Consider the following 16,820-nt stretch of genomic DNA (forward strand, 5'->3'; position numbering starts at 1 on the left):
ACACTAAATTCAGTCACTGTAGCTCGCTATTACACCATCCTAAATTTAGGATGCTAAATAGCACAAAGACAGGGTCTGAAAACCAAGAAGTGTTAAAACCACAGGGGTTCGGTTTAGGGCAGTCATTGAGAGCAAGACTATGTTATTATCTCCGAATTCTATCCTACTGCATGGATTTTAATCAAATTTTAGGAATAGGCTCAACTTATCTCCTTTTTCAAAGTCTAACCTATGCCGATGTGTGCTTTTGTCTTGGGGGCGGTTCCCACCCCTTCTCGGGGGTGGGAAACTTTTGCTTAAATAACTACGGAAGTTGCTAGAGAACCTAATTCTAAGCAAAACTGCTCTATAATTTTTTTTCGAAAACTCGATACTTTTTGAGTTATTCGTGGTTGAAAATTGGCCATTTTCATTGAAACATAACACCTTTTCAAACGGTTTTTTGCGAATAACTTAAAAACAATGCATCTAACTAAAAAAACTATATAAAACTTTTTTGTAGCCTATAAAAAATCAAAGAGATTCGTTTCCTCATAAATCTTCTAGTTATAACACAAAAAGAGATATGATACGTAAGAGAATTTGTTTTTTGGTGCAATCTCAAATCAGTGTATTCAACTTGAAATAACAAAGAAACGGTCGATTTTAGGTGTATAGTGCTACCAATACCTGTTGTTGTGATTGAAACGTTATTTCAAATAAGCAATATTAAATGTCGAGTACATTCAAACTAAGCGAGATATGTTTCAAAAAATTGATGACTAACGAATTTTAAGAAAGAAATGAGAAGTATATTTAACCCCTCATCCACAAGAATTTAAATGCATCGTTTTCCTTCTACAATACATTTTATTATAGTATTATTTATATATTCAAAAAGTTGAGCGGCTTTAAAATGAATGGTTTTTGAAAAAAATAAAATCAAATTATAGAGCGCATATTTAAATTTTCTTAAAAATCTTCCTTTTTCTCCATGTAACTTGAAAATGATAAGAGATACGGTTATGAAAAATAAAATTAAAATGTTTATCTAAAAGAAACCTACATTTTTGTATGGCATTTAAGTTACATGTTACATGGAGGAACAGGAAGATTTTTAAGAAAATTTAAAAATGCGCTCAATAATTTGATCTTATTTTTTTCAAAAGCCACTCATGTTAAACCCGCCCAACTATTTGAACATAAAAATAACACTATTATAAAATGTATTGTAGAAGGAAAACGATGCATTTAACTTCTTGTGGATGAGGGGTTAAATATTCTTCTCTTTTTTTTTCTTAAAATACGTAAGTCATCAAATTTTTTGCAGTTTATCTCGCTTAGTTTGAATGTAATCGACATTTAATATTGCTTATTTTAAAGGTCTTTTCAAGCACAACAAAAATTATTGGTCGACACCTAAAATCGACCGCTTCTCTGTTATTTCAAGTTGAATACACTGATTTGAGCATGCACTAAGAAAACAAACTCTTTTCACTTAATATATATCTTTTTGTGTTATAACTAGAAGATTCATAAAGGTTATTTTATAAGCTACAAAAATATTTTATATAGTTTTTTTAGTTAGATGCATAGTTTTTAAGGTATTCGCAAAAAACCGTTTGAAAAGGTGTTATGTTTCAATGAAAATAACCAATTTTCAACCACGAATAACTCAAAAACTATTGAGTTTTCGAAAAAAAAAATATAGAACAGTTTTTGCTTAGAATTGGGTTCTCTAGCAACTTCCGTAGTTATTTAACCAAAAAATTTTCCACCCTCGAGAAGGGGTGGGAACCGCCCCCAAGACAAAAGCACACACCGGCATAGGGTAGACTTTGTTTCTTGAGCTGTTCCCTACTTATTGTGAAAATATCAAGTAAATCGATATAGTTGGATAGAATTCGGAGTCCCATACCCTCATTGACTGCCCTAATTTAACCAGGTTAAACTTTTAAAAACAGGTAAAACAGGTACGCTCTTCGAAGGGCTCGAAAGGTAATTATGATTGATTACCTTTCAGTCAGCATCGTGACATGTTTATCGTTTTGGGTACATCCAGTGACATTTTTATTATTTTGGGTGCATAGAAAATGGTACAGGATTGTACACATGTACATCCATCCGATTTACTAGAGTTGGCATGGTGGAACTGGAGCAGGTACCTCTTATAACACACAACTTTGGAGAGATTAGAACTATGTATGCTTACTGCGTTAGATGCCGCCTGTAAGAAAGTTTGTTTAAACATAAATTTTGGAAAGACACAAAACATGACAAACCTGGTAATACCAAGCGAAAATCCCAAAAACCGACTTCAATGAAATAGCATTTGGTCCATAAATATAAATATTTAGGGATGAACTCCAAATTGCCAGACAACCAAACTGCCGAGCTACAAAGAAGGATCACCTCAGCATGGGTCGCATACGGAGCTCTATCAGACATCTTCAAGAGGAACATGCCAAATTATCTGAAACAGAAGACGTCCGACTAATGTGCGCTTCCAAACATGACTTACGGCGCCAAAATATTATCGTTAACCCAGACCACAACAACCAAACTTGAGTGCCCCAAAGAAGAATGAAACGGTCTAGAGATGGCATGATGGAACTGGAGCAGGTACCTCGGAATAGGTCCCAATCGTCTATTCCACGCACCAGTGACCAAAAGTCGACGGTATCGGTTTCGATTTCAACGGCGCCGCATCGACCGCAATCCGCAATTTACAATAAACTCGGAACTGGATTCTCGCTCGGAATAGGTTTTAGCACAGCCACATCGAAAGAGCCACCATAGGGTTAGTAGGGAACACATCGGCGACGTTCGTTTCGATTAGGGATGGCATGCTGGAACTGGAGCGGGTACGTCGGAATATGTTTCAATCGACTATTCCACGTATTACACGTGACAAAACTTTGACGGCATCGGTTTCGATTACAGCGCCGGTCGTACACTTTTCGGAACGACCGGGCAAGAGATTTGAAATGAACTAGGTACGGAATAGGTACCATAGAGAAACGCATCGGCGGCGTCTGTTTCGATACCAACATCTCACATCTGTTTAAGGCCGGCCATTGGTAATGTTACAAGTATAGGCGATCACATCACCTTTATAAAGTACACCACTCATAATCTAGAGCATATATGTATACCGAAAAATGCTTAACCTACTAACAATATATCTCGCTAATTACAGCCATATTTTTGCTACCCTACCTGTTGTGTATTGTTTATAAAAAAATGTGAAAGTTTTGCTTTTTTATCAATAAATATAAGAGCGTTTATATCTAAATTACTCAAGTATTTAAATGAATTTCATGATAAAAGTCCGTTTAGCACTAGCCTATATGTAACGGAAGGATGTAACGTTAAAAAAATGTGAATTAATAAAGTACTTTTTGCGTGGTGTACTTTTAAAATAAATTTCTGGAATTAATAGAAATTGGCATGTGAAACGTAAATCTTGTACATATAATACACAAAAAGTATAGGAATCTGTAAGAATCTAAGCTATGTTAATGTAGCAATTATGTATAAGATGGCGCTACGAAAAAAATTAAATAAACATCAAAAATTCAGGAGCGTAATGGCCCGTTTGAAACTTTCCTTAGGAAATTTCGGTACTTGACAAATATGAGTTTATTAGGGGTCCGGACAAATAATCCCCGGACAAATAATCCCGGACAAAAAATCCCCACAAATTATCCCCGGACAAAAATCCAAGGAAAAAAAATCCCCACAAATAGTCTTCACAAATAATCCCCACAAATAATCCCCGGACAAATAATCCCCACAAAAAATCCCGGACAGATAATCCCCACAATTTTTTTTGACAAAATATCCCCGCAAAAAATCCCCAAGAAATATTTTTGCCGAATAAAGTTGTCAAATGAATGCTTATAATCCAAGGATGGTACTAAAGATGAGAAATTTAGACTGTCTGTCCGTCGGTACGTCCGACCGCGCATATAACTACTCCGTCATTATGCCAGGTAGAATGACACATTAGGGGTCGAATGAACGGTTATAATCCAACAATGGTACTACAGATGAGCAATTTGGTCCGTCGGTCTGCTTGACCACGAATATAACTCCTCCATCACTGTACCAGGTAGAATGACAAATGAGGTGTCGAATGAAAGTTTATAATCCAAGGATGGTACTAAAGATGAGAAATTAGACCAAGGCTGTCTGTCCATCGGTCCGTCCGACCGCGAATGTAACTACTCCGTCATTATGCCAGGTAGATTGACAAATGGGGTGTCGAATGAACGGTTATATTCCAACGATGGTACTAAAGATGAGCAATTTGGTCCGTCGGTCTGCCTGACCGCGAATATAAGTCTTCCTTCACTGTACCAGGTAGAATGACAAATAAGGTGTCGAATGAAAGCTTATAACCAAGGATGGTACTAAGGTTGAGAAATTTGACCAAGGCTGTCTGTCCATCGGTCCGTCCGACCGCGAATGTAACTACTCCGTCAATATGCCAGGTAGATTGACAAATGGGGTGTCGAATGAACGGTTATAACCCAACGATGGTACTAAAGATGAGCAATTTGATCCGTCTGTCTGCTTGACCGCGAATATAACTCCCCCGTCACTGTACCAGGTAGAATGACAAATGAGGTGTCGAATGAAAGCTTATAATCCAAAGATGGTACTAAAGATGAGAAATTAGACCAAGGCTGTCTGTCCATCGGTCCGCCCGACCGCGAATGTAACTACTCCGTCAGTATGCCAGATAGATTGACAAAAGGGATGTCGAATGAACGGTTATATTCCAACGAATTTGGTCCGTCTGTCTGCCTGACCGCAAATATAACTCCTCCGTCACTGTACCAGGTAGAATGACCAATAAGGTGTCCAGTGAAAGCTTATAACCAAGGATGGTACTAAAGATGAGAAATTTGACCAAGGCTGTCTGTTCATCTGTACGTCCGACCGCGAATGTAACGACTCCGTCATTATGCCAGGATTAGTGACAAATGGGGTGTCGAATTAACGATTATAATTCAACAATGGTACTAAAGATGAGCAATTTGGTCCGTCGGTCTGCTTGACCGCGGATATAACTCCCCCGTCACTGTACCAGGTAGAATGACAAATGAGGTGTCGAATGAAAGCTTATAATCCAAGGATGGTACTAAAGATGAGAAATTAGACCAAGGCTGTCTGTCCATCGGTCCGTCCGACCGCGAATGTAACTACTCCGTCATTATGCCAGGTAGATTGACAAATGGGGTGTCGAATGAACGGTTATATTCCAACGATGGTACTAAAGATGAGCAATTTGGTCCGTCGGTCTGCCTGACCGCGAATATAAGTCTTCCTTCACTGTACCAGGTAGAATGACAAATAAGGTGTCGAATGAAAGCTTATAACCAAGGATGGTACTAAGGTTGAGAAATTTGACCAAGGCTGTCTGTCCATCGGTCCGTCCGACCGCGAATGTAACTACTCCGTCAATATGCCAGGTAGATTGACAAATGGGGTGTCGAATGAACGGTTATAACCCAACGATGGTACTAAAGATGAGCAATTTGATCCGTCTGTCTGCTTGACCGCGAATATAACTCCCCCGTCACTGTACCAGGTAGAATGACAAATGAGGTGTCGAATGAAAGCTTATAATCCAAAGATGGTACTAAAGATGAGAAATTAGACCAAGGCTGTCTGTCCATCGGTCCGCCCGACCGCGAATGTAACTACTCCGTCATTATGCCAGATAGATTGACAAAAGGGATGTCGAATGAACGGTTATATTCCAACGAATTTGGTCCGTCTGTCTGCCTGACCGCAAATATAACTCCTCCGTCACTGTACCAGGTAGAATGACCAATAAGGTGTCCAGTGAAAGCTTATAACCAAGGATGGTACTAAAGATGAGAAATTTGACCAAGGCTGTCTGTTCATCTGTACGTCCGACCGCGAATGTAACGACTCCGTCATTATGCCAGGATTAGTGACAAATGGGGTGTCGAATTAACGATTATAATTCAACAATGGTACTAAAGATGAGCAATTTGGTCTGTCGGTCTGCTTGACCGCGGATATAACTCCCCCGTCACTGTACCAGGTAGAATGACAAATGAGGTGTCGAATGAAAGCTTATAATCCAAGGATGGTACTAAAGATGAGAAATTAGACCAAGGCTGTCTGTCCATCGGTCCGTCCGACCGCGAATGTAACTACTCCGTCAATATGCCAGGTAGAATGACTAATGACGTGTCGAATGAATGGTTATAATCCAACGATGGTACTAAAGATGAAAAATTTGATCCGTCGGTGTGCCTTTCCGCGAATATAACTCCTCCGTCACTGTACCAGGTAGAATGACAAATGAGGTGTCAAATGAAAGCTTATAATCCAAGGATGGTACTAAAGATGAGAAATTAGACCAAGGCTGTCTGTCCATCGGTCCGTCCGACCGCGAATGTAACTACTCCGTCATTATGCCAGGCAGAATGACAGATGAGGTGACGAGTGTACAGTGAACGGTTATAATCCAACCATGGTACTCAAGATTCACGCACGCATTTCGTTTCCGAAAGTTGCACTTTCACGCACGACTTGCGGGAAAGTAAAATACCTTGTAATATTGCATTATAATATATTATAATACATGCAATAAACTAATATTGAAAGTTTGTTTTTGACAACCTTGTCAAATAATTGATTTGTGTATTTTCACTTCTAAATAAAAATTGATATAACTCTATTTTTTTTGTGGCTTTTTCCAAACGTAGGCCCTAGAATAAATATTATTCCTAACTCGTGCGGAAAGTGTGTTCCTCGCACTCGAATGCCTGCCCGAACTCCGCTATCGCGTCGTTCGGGTCAACGACAGTCTCGTGCGTGAAGTTATCACTTTCCGCACTAGTTAGGAAAATAACTATTTTATGATGTCGATATTTTCCAAGTTATGGGGGGAAATAGTGACAGTTAGAGGTTAGAGTTAGAGCATAACTATTGAATTGTCTCGTTAATTATGAGTTTTACGACAAAAATGTAGGTACCTATAATACAAAAATAGAACTTAGTAGATAGAATTAACTTTTACATAATTTTGAATTTTGATCTCTTTCATTTTTTTTACGAATATTTAAAATTGTTTCAAATATGATTTCCTACAATTATTTCTTTTTGACAATTTTTTTCGTGCGGTTGATATTTTCCGAGTTAGCGGGAATATATTAAAAAGGGGTGGGGGAGCATAATTATTGAATTGAATCTTGTTTCCGAGCTGCCCCAAATTTTATAATTCTAACCTTTAGGGGAGGTCAATAGTGGTGTAAATTTAAAATTGCGACTGAATTCCGCTGAAGGGTTAGCCGTCATATTGATTTTAAAGGAGAACCGTTGATGCTAAATACCTCCACCATTTTCAACTTTTTTGCTCTAATGCTCATTATTTATAATAGTTCCCAGGTAGCAAGACTGTTTAACGCGCTCTATCTGAATCTGCGTTCCATTAGTGTGCAGATGGGTTATAGGTATAGATAGGGCTATTATAGCAATCGCCATTAAACCGGTTTTTGGTACGAAAATAGTGATTAGCAATTAAATTTAAGCATGAATTGTAATTTCGATTACCAAATATCGAATTCCAATTGTGAGTTCTTTCAAAAATCGTGCATGCAGCACTCTGCTTTGAATAACCCTGTTCAAAACATCCTATTTGTGATGATAATTGCTTGTCCTGAAAACGATAATCTTGATTGTAATACAAAAAAACCTATTCATTTTTGTAATTTCAAAAGTATTTGCTCATCATCATCATCAATGGCGTTATAACTCTTCATCGAGACTCTGCCACATTTTTTATTATTTAAAATCAATACAGCTGCCCACGATGTGATATTTGATACCGTTCACGTTATCAACACCAGTAATAAAAATTTAATGTGTTTCTCGGTCGATGATCGAAATGCCACATCAGCGACTTGTTAATTATTGTGTTTTGACTGGAATAAGAATGTGAATTTTAACCGAATTTTTAACGTGCTAACAAATTGCACATACAATTTTTTTTTGTTTATGCTTATTTTTTATTATAATAAATATGTTGATTTTCACCCATTCGTGAGCAAAAATTTGGTTGTTTTGACTTCTGAGTAATACCAAAAAGTCAAAAATCGTTATAACTGAAAAAACTCGACAGAGTTATGCTCGATAAACTCATAATACTCATAAAGCTAATAAAATATTTTTGATCTTTTCGTTTCACATGATTCACTGAGCGTTGGCTTATTTTTTAATATTTTTCCTTATTTTTTTTTAATTCATTGAATTATAGCGTTGATTGAGATATTAGAGGCCGTCCAATATATCAATCAACGATTATAGTGAATATGCTTATTTAATTTAAAAATAAAATAATTCTATCCTCTTCTTCTTGCTGTGCCTGTCCGTGACGAATGTTGGCGATCACCATGGCATGGCAATCTTTATTTCATCTGCAGCAATGCAGGAAAGCTTCACATATGTTGAGTTGAACCAGGTTCTGAGGTTCTTTAACCAGGATGTTCTTCTTCTTCCTGGACCTCGCTTTCCAAATATTTTTCCTTGCAGAATGGCTTGTAGGAAGGCATATCTGGATTCATTTCGCATAATGTGTCCAAAGTATTCCAACTTTTGAGATTTGATGGTGGTTAATACTTCTCGGTTTTTCCCCATTCTTCTGTAAGGACCTCCTCATTTGTGACCCGATCAGTCCATGGGATTTTAAGAATTCTATTATAAGTTCAAAAAAAATTCAAAAAAATATGCTTGAAATATTTATTTCAAACTCTAAGCTCACCCCACCTTAAGGATAGCTATGACACGAATTTGATAGGCAAGCCATGCAAGTCGTTTTTGTCTATGTATGAAATTTAATAAAAAAAATGTCTCATCCGGAAAGCAGATGGGTGCAGGTCGACCTATATTCGGATCTTAGACTATAACGTATATATAGTTTCGTAGAGTTTTGCTATCAGCCGTTGATGATTTGCTGATGAACGCTACTCGTGTTATTTCTTTCCGTTCATGTTCACAAGAGCATGTGTTAACAAGTAATTGGACTTCGTAAGTCCTAGGTTTTCATCCAAAGTAATCGAAAGTAGAACTGGAAGTCGATATTTTAACTCTTCGTGTAACTTTGCGTCGATTCATATACGATTTTACTAATTTTGGATCATATTCATTTACATTAATATCATACTTTGAGTCACTTTAAAACAGATACTTGCGGTTGCAACTCTAAAACTGAAGTCCGATGTTAAATTACTCATCTTTAATACCATCCTTGTGTTATAATCTTTTATTCGAAACCTCATTATTTGTCATTATATCTGTATTAATACGGAGGAGTTGTATGTAGGAGGACAGACGGAAAGACACTCATGAAACCGGAAGTATATATATGTTCTCGCCTTGCGAAGGCTCGTCGAATAATATATCACTTTTACTATTCCGGTGACTTTAAAACAGTATTTCCGGTCCCATTTGTAAAACCGGAAGTCCTTGGTCAAATTTCTCACCTTTAGTACCATCCTTGGATTATAAGCTTTCATTCGACACCTCATTTGTCATTCAACCTGGTATAGTGACGGAAGAGTTATATTCGCGGTCGGACGGACCGACGGACAGACAGCCTTGGTCAAATTGCTCATCTTTGGTACCATCCTTGGATTATAAGCTTTCATTCGACACCTCATTTGTCATTTTACCTGGTACAGTAACGGAGGAGTTCTATTCGCGATCAGGCAGACCGACGGACCAAATTGCTCATCTTTAGTACCATCGTTAGATTATAATCGTTCATTAGAAACCTCATTTGTCATTTTCCCTGGCATAATGACGGAGAGAAGTTACATTTGCGGTCGGACGGACAGATGGACAGACAGCCTTGGTCAAATTTCTCATCTTTAGTACCATCCTTGGTTATAAGCTTTCATTCGACACCTTATTGGTCATTCTACCTGGTACAGTGACGGAGGAGTTATATTCGCGGTCAGGCAGACCGACGGACCAAATTGCTCAACTTTAGTACCATTGTTGGATTATAATCGTTCATTTAAAACCTCATTTGTCATTTTCCCTGGCATAATGACGGAGAAGTTACATTCGCGGTCGGACGGACAAATGGACCGACAGCCTTGGTCAAATTTTTCATCTTTAGTACCATCCTCGGTTATAAGCTTTCATTCGAAACCTTATTTGTCATTCTACCTGGTACAGTGACGGAGGAGTTATATTCGCGGTCAGGCAGACCGACGGACCAAATTGCTTATCTTTAGTACCATCGTTGGATTATAACCAATCATTCGACACCTCATTTGTCATTCTACCTGGCATAATGACGGAGTAGTTACATTCGCGGTCGGACGGACAGATGGACAGACAGCCTTGGTAAAATTTATCAGCTTTAGTACCATCCTTGGATTATAGGCTTTCATTCGACACCTCATTCGCTATTCTACCTGGTACAGTGACGGAGGAGTTATATTCGCGGTCAGGCAGACCGACGGACCAAATTGCTCATCTTTAGTACCATCCTTGGTTATAAGCTTTCATTAAATGTTCTAAACATTAATTACATTTTCATTCTAAATTAGACAATTAGACAAATTTGAGTGATATAATTGTTCTTCCCTGGTATAATTTTATAATATTGGGACATGAGAAGTAGGTAACAAACTATGATGAACCAATATGCGAAATAGATTTTTCCAATACTTTTGGTTTAAATTTTACCACGAGATACGAGCACAGTATTTATCCGAGTAAAATTTTCAGCGAGACCCCGTCCTTAAACCTCCTAGAAAACGAAAAGTTCGCACCTCATATATAAAACGATTTCGAGTCATCTTAGCGAGACCGCACCTGCATACCTCTCTGTACTGATACTAAACTATCAGCTGACTATAAAGTCTGGAGTCCGCGGCTTCGCTTAGATATCTATTGCGTTATTTCTCCGATAGAGGCAGCATCTCTCGGGAAAGAATCTTTTCTCTCTGTTGCACTGCGACTTGGGGACCTCTCTTTCATACAACGGCCGGCCTTAATGTGATGGGTTCAAAAGAATTTCAGGTCGATACGGCTGTAACAGATTTCTAATTTATGGCAGATATAGTTGTCATTTAAAACTGTTCAAATTTTGCCTCTTTCGCATTTTGTTTTTATTTATATGACTATAATCTAATCGATCCTATCTTCTATAATAACTTAGTGTCTTCATTTTCCATTTGTCTCGACTTTAGGTAATTTAAAAACCCATAATAATTACATGTAAGAAAAATTTGTTTAGTTGTGTTATAGATTTACGAATTGGAGGAAAAACATGGTAATAAATATAAATATAAATATATTTAAAAACCAAATTAAATACATGTCATCCTCTAGATCACGGGTTCCCAACCTTTTAGTAACGCGTACCACCTGAAATATTTTGAAGATTTTGGCGTACCACCAAACATTTGGGGAAGGGGGTCATGGAATGGAAGAATGCCCCCCGATCATATTGTTTTTAGAAACATGTTTACTATCAGAAACATGTCCATTGGCTTGTTTTATAGACACAATTGTGGTGTCTAATTTTAATTTTAAAATATATACCATAGTTCAGTATTTAAAACCAGTCTTACACGAGTAATTAGTGACAAATGGCATCAAAAACAGCATAGCTTGTCAGAAGAGCATTGGATACTCGGATTTTAACTCAATCCAGAAGTCAACTAAGGATTTCTCTTTAAAGCTTTGTTTCACAGAACTATTTTCTATTAGATCGATGAATGTTTCCTGCAATTACAACTCATTTGGTGAGATTCCTGCAAAAGGATTTCTGATCCAGTCAAGTTTGGAATAATCTTCAGAGAAATATTTATTAAAACTTTCTTGAAGAGATTCCAAGTGAAGAATTATGAATTATGTCAACCACTACATCTAGTATTTGAGATATTTCGAGGAATACTGTATTCTGCCACATCCGCAGACAGAGGCCCAGCGTAACAGCTTGTTTCACCCACGCGACGCGTACCACCTGAAATCGTCCCACGTACCACCAGTGGTACGCGTACAACTGGTTGAGAACCTCTGCTCTAGATTAAAAATACAAAATTATTGGTACCTACCAACTAGGTTGATCGTTTGAATGTGATGCATAGGGCTAAAACAGTAACTTGTAACTGACTTGAAAAATACTATTGTGTTCCATCTCTACGATTTAGCCACTTAGGAAGTCGAAAAACCTTCCTAATTAGGATGCTAACTGACTAAATGCGATTACACTATCCTGAATTCAGAACGTTCTAAATATCGGACACTAAATTTAGGAAGATCTAATAGTCTCTTTATGATTTAACGACTATTCATTCATTGTGGATTTACCTAAGAACCCTAATAAAAGTAGGTTATTGACTTTAAAGCTTAGTGCAGTTTGGTGAATTTATAATTTGTTTATTGTGGTTTTGACCAAACAGACAATTAAAAATATCATTTGTACAGGAATAATTATATATATATGTTACAGTGAAAGCTGAATATTAGTCAAGGTGTACCGTCGCTAGTGATTGTCGACCTTCACTGAAATGACCAGTGAATGTTGATAGTAGAAAATATATATCAGCTTTCACTAGGGAAGGTGAACCTTCACGGAATCAGCCTAGGGAATGTTGAACATCTGGCGGATGTGCACGGCGGGCGAACGACCTTGACCTGTCGTCAATTTAGTTTACATTTTTAATACTTTTATGAAGTTTAACTTGTTTGAACGTATTTAATACCGCATAGTATAATAATTAGTAATTTTACATTTAAGCCTGCAAGTATCTTTTTATTTGCAGATCCCAGTTTAATACTTGTCCAGTAAACATTATAAAAGAAGATGAAATTCCAATGGAAAAGACACTTACTTTACGAACAGTTGCTACTACTCAGTCAACCGGAAGTGGGCAAGGATTTTTTAAGTGCAGTTGTAACAAGAAGTGCCAAACAAAGAAGTGTTACTGCATAAAAAACAATGTTTTATGCAATTCCAAATGCCATAAAGCATTATCATGTTGAAACAAATAATTTTATTATTGTTGACTATAGTATTTTCGTCTCTATTATAGTCTTTAAATTGTAGACTATAGTTTCACGTTTTATTTTGTTCTTATTTGTTCATCTTTCAAATTCTAAATTTACTTTTGTTATAAAAGTATACGTGATTTAAGATTAGTCTTTTATTTCTCTCTAACTTTCCCTAGACTGTTGTAGAGGAGGTTGTCATTCACTATAGGAATTGTCAACCTTCACTAGTGGATGTTGATCTTGTTTGTACGTCTGTGTAACTTTCCCTAGACTGCTGTAGGGGAGGTTGACGTTCACTAAGAATGGTCAACCTTCACTAGTGAAAGTTGATCTTGTTATTTCAGAATTCAACTTTCACTAAGATGCCCAGCGAGAGTCGACCGTGACTAGTAAAGGTTAACCTTCCCTGAAACGTCAACTTTCACTGTAACATATACATACGATATAACACCAATCCATCTGTTACAAGATAGACTATTTTCTATAGATATTATATATACGTATAGTGATCACTATCAATTTTTTTTACGTATTCTCAAGACTAAATAATCAATCGTTTCACCTATTTTCATTTAAATTAAACATCTCCATAAACATAACTATATATTTTCTTTGTTTCTCACCTGTCTTGAGAATATCAATCTGAAGATTATTACGTTGCGGAAAATTACGACAGAACCTTTAATCATTGTTTTTTTTACTTATTTTATAAATATATACTTTGAACATCACAATATAATGTTTAACTCAAATATTTACTTATTTTTATTTCCTCATATCTATCTGATTATTTATTTTGTTGCATGTATATTATGTTGATTTTTATTTTTTTATATGTACGTGTGTATAGTGTATATGTGTTTTTGATATCTAGTGATTACGGCACGACATAAATACCCGCTATTTTCTTAAGTCTATTTTGCAACCGCGTATTATTCATATCCTATCTCCTTCGCCTCATATTTGTTATCTTTTCTTGTCGTTTTAGTACCGTTTAACTTTCCCTATTCCTCATAATTCCTATCCAGCGATAGGTGGCGCCCAAAATTGTCTTCTCTTACCTTATCTTCTCTTCTCCTCTTCTCTTTCTCTTTCGTACCTCTATCTCTTATATTTGAGCCTTCTAACCCCGACTTAAGACACCTCTAACCGACTGAAGCCCGGAGCCTAGTGCCGTTCAATGTGTTCCCCATTTTATTGTTAAAGAGGGTACAACTGACATAGTGACATTGAAATTTTATTACTGAATATTTAAATTATTTCATGCTAAGGCGTGGCTTAGGAAAAGGGCAGATCGCAGGAAGAAAAATTAGCAGAAAAAAGCAGATCGAAGGGCATTAAGACGCATTTCGTATAGCGAGAAAACGACGTGCAACTTATTTAGATTTAATAAGTGGTTTGTGGAATGTGGAGTAACGTTGTCAGAAGACGCGTTTTTAGATCAACCTGTCATCGACATAGGTACTCACAAAATTACGATTGGGTATTACTTACAAAGTATATACTTAGTAGAAAAAAATAAGTACGAATGTTTTTGAAAAATTGCATTTTATCTCAGGCTAAGGAAAATCTACTTTTAACATTACAACAAAAGAAAAATAGCTTAAAATTACCAAAAGAGCCTTAAGATTAACGATGGTATGCAATAGGGGAATGGGGGGCATGACGGGGTCGCGAGGTAAGACGGGGTACCGCACACAAACAAGAAACTACACGTTGGTGAATAGCATGCAGTAACTCAATAAGAAGAGTTATTCGATTAACGGTCACTGCAAGAGAAACCGTGAATGAGAGTGCACGCGTTTTTTGTTTACAAACGGAAAACTGTTTTAGCGCTCCGTTGATCTAATTTTGTGCAAGGACAACCATCGTTATTTTAAGGTAATTATGATCACCTCATTAATGTCTTTTTTATCGTTGTTTACTAGTATTCTTATTTTGATAATGGCATATTGTTTGTGTGGATACGTTAAACATTTAATTAGTGAATTTTTTTTTTGTTCAAAGTTACCTTTTGAGGCAAGATGGGGTATTGGGTGCGGGGTATGATGGGACATTGGTGGTAAGTCTGGGTTAATTTAAATTTCTTAATAAATAACATTGGATTATTGTTTTAGATAATACCATGGTACGTACTTACAAGAAAAAACAAAAAGAGGAGAGTGGTCGAGAGATGCTATGAAAACAGCCTAGATAAAGTGATATCGTCAGAACCCTGGGTAGGCTGCCAGATCTGTGGATGTTGAGCTCACAATGCTTGTGCTAGGGTGGACAATGAAGATCTGGAGCAAATACACGTTTTTGTTTGTTTTGTGAGAATTAATTAGCATCACCATCATGCTCCAATTCCATTACCCCATCATACCCCATAGTATGGGGCAAGATGGTTTTTCATAATGTTCTTATTAATGGCTAATTGTTGAAAAATGTGATAGGTTGATTTTCCAAAGATTGTACCAAATCATAGTTAGATTAATGACGTAACGCGCCATCAATTAGTAATAGTAATAAACGTAGTAATTATGTTGTATTTTTGTTATTTTCCTTAGCTACCCCATCATACCCCCCTTCCCCTACAATGGACTGATGAGTCCAGATTTGAAGTGTGTGTTGAAAACAGTAGAAGTCGCGTTATTCGCAGGAAAAATGAAGCTTTTCAATCCGACTGTTTTAAGAGAAAGTCAATTTCCTTCGTCTGTCATGGTCTAGGGCAGCATTCTGTCTACAGGTTTGGAAAACTTGCATTTTGTTAATGAGATTTTAAATACGGATAAATGTATGAGATTTTAAAAATTTTTTGTTAATGAGATTTTAAAAAACCGCAAGTACCCAAACTGAAGAGTCCCGACATCTCGAACCAAGTCCAGAGCAAAAGCCAAAAATTACAGAAGATAAATGTCACTTTGTAGTTATTAGTAACTTGACCCCAACGTACACCCCTATACAAGTTGTGCACTATATCAAAGAGAGGCTAGGCATTAAGGAATACATTAGATGTTACACACTCCTTAAAGATGCCGACACAGCAACTGGCTCTTCGTTCAAAATAGGTATAAAATCTAGAACAGCTATTAACCTATTATTTAATAAGGAAATTTGGCCACCTGGTGTTAACATCAAATGGTCTATAGAATCATCCAATTCTGAACCAACGCTTTCATCTGAGTCACATAAGAATCCGAAGAATCTCAGAAGTCCTGTCACCTTGGAAAATCCAATTACCAATTCTCGCAAGAACAAAGATGAAGTAGAAAACACAAACATACGTACAGACAAGCAGGCCATCGAAGTTTGTAAATCTAAGAATCCGTTCCATTCACCTGTAAATTTCATTAAGAAGGATACTTTAGAACCTTCGATAAATCTGGATCCTTTGACCCCACCAAGAGTTAGATTAACCAATAACTCGAATAGTCGATATCTTCTAGCCAGATTAAGGGAACCGGATATCTTAAAAGCCATTAAACTTCATCTTGCTTATCTACACGACCAACCAGCTTCAGTGTTTTACGATGGATTTACCAATACAAGCATTAAACTCTTTTTGGCTTCCGAGGGACTTCCCACTAAGACTGAAGATCTACGACGAATTCTGCTGGAATTTAACAATGCCTATGGGATTGGTCCAGATGAGGTGGAAGCTGATCTTGATGCTTACAGATCCTTTCTCACTTCTGAAAGAATTATTCACCTGCAGAAATCAAGGGAATGTCACCGAAATTACTATTCCGCTGCCTCTCCAAAACGAAATTTTTAAACATCACGACGTGTTCTGAGGGACT

General features: G+C 37.0%; 1 long non-coding RNA gene across 1 annotated transcript; it reads left to right on the forward strand.

Moving 5' to 3' along the window:
* The first annotated feature begins 14,699 nt into the window (after positions 1 to 14,699).
* On the forward strand, positions 14,700 to 15,568 carry LOC126884446 (uncharacterized). Its single transcript, XR_007698041.1, has 2 exons — positions 14,700 to 14,919; positions 15,156 to 15,568. It is a non-coding gene; the product is annotated as an uncharacterized LOC126884446 (long non-coding RNA).
* The last annotated feature ends 1,252 nt before the right edge of the window (positions 15,569 to 16,820 follow it).

This window comes from Diabrotica virgifera, chromosome 5 (assembly GCF_917563875.1).
Source record: "Diabrotica virgifera virgifera chromosome 5, PGI_DIABVI_V3a".
In the NCBI taxonomy this organism is placed as follows: domain Eukaryota; kingdom Metazoa; phylum Arthropoda; class Insecta; order Coleoptera; family Chrysomelidae; genus Diabrotica; species Diabrotica virgifera.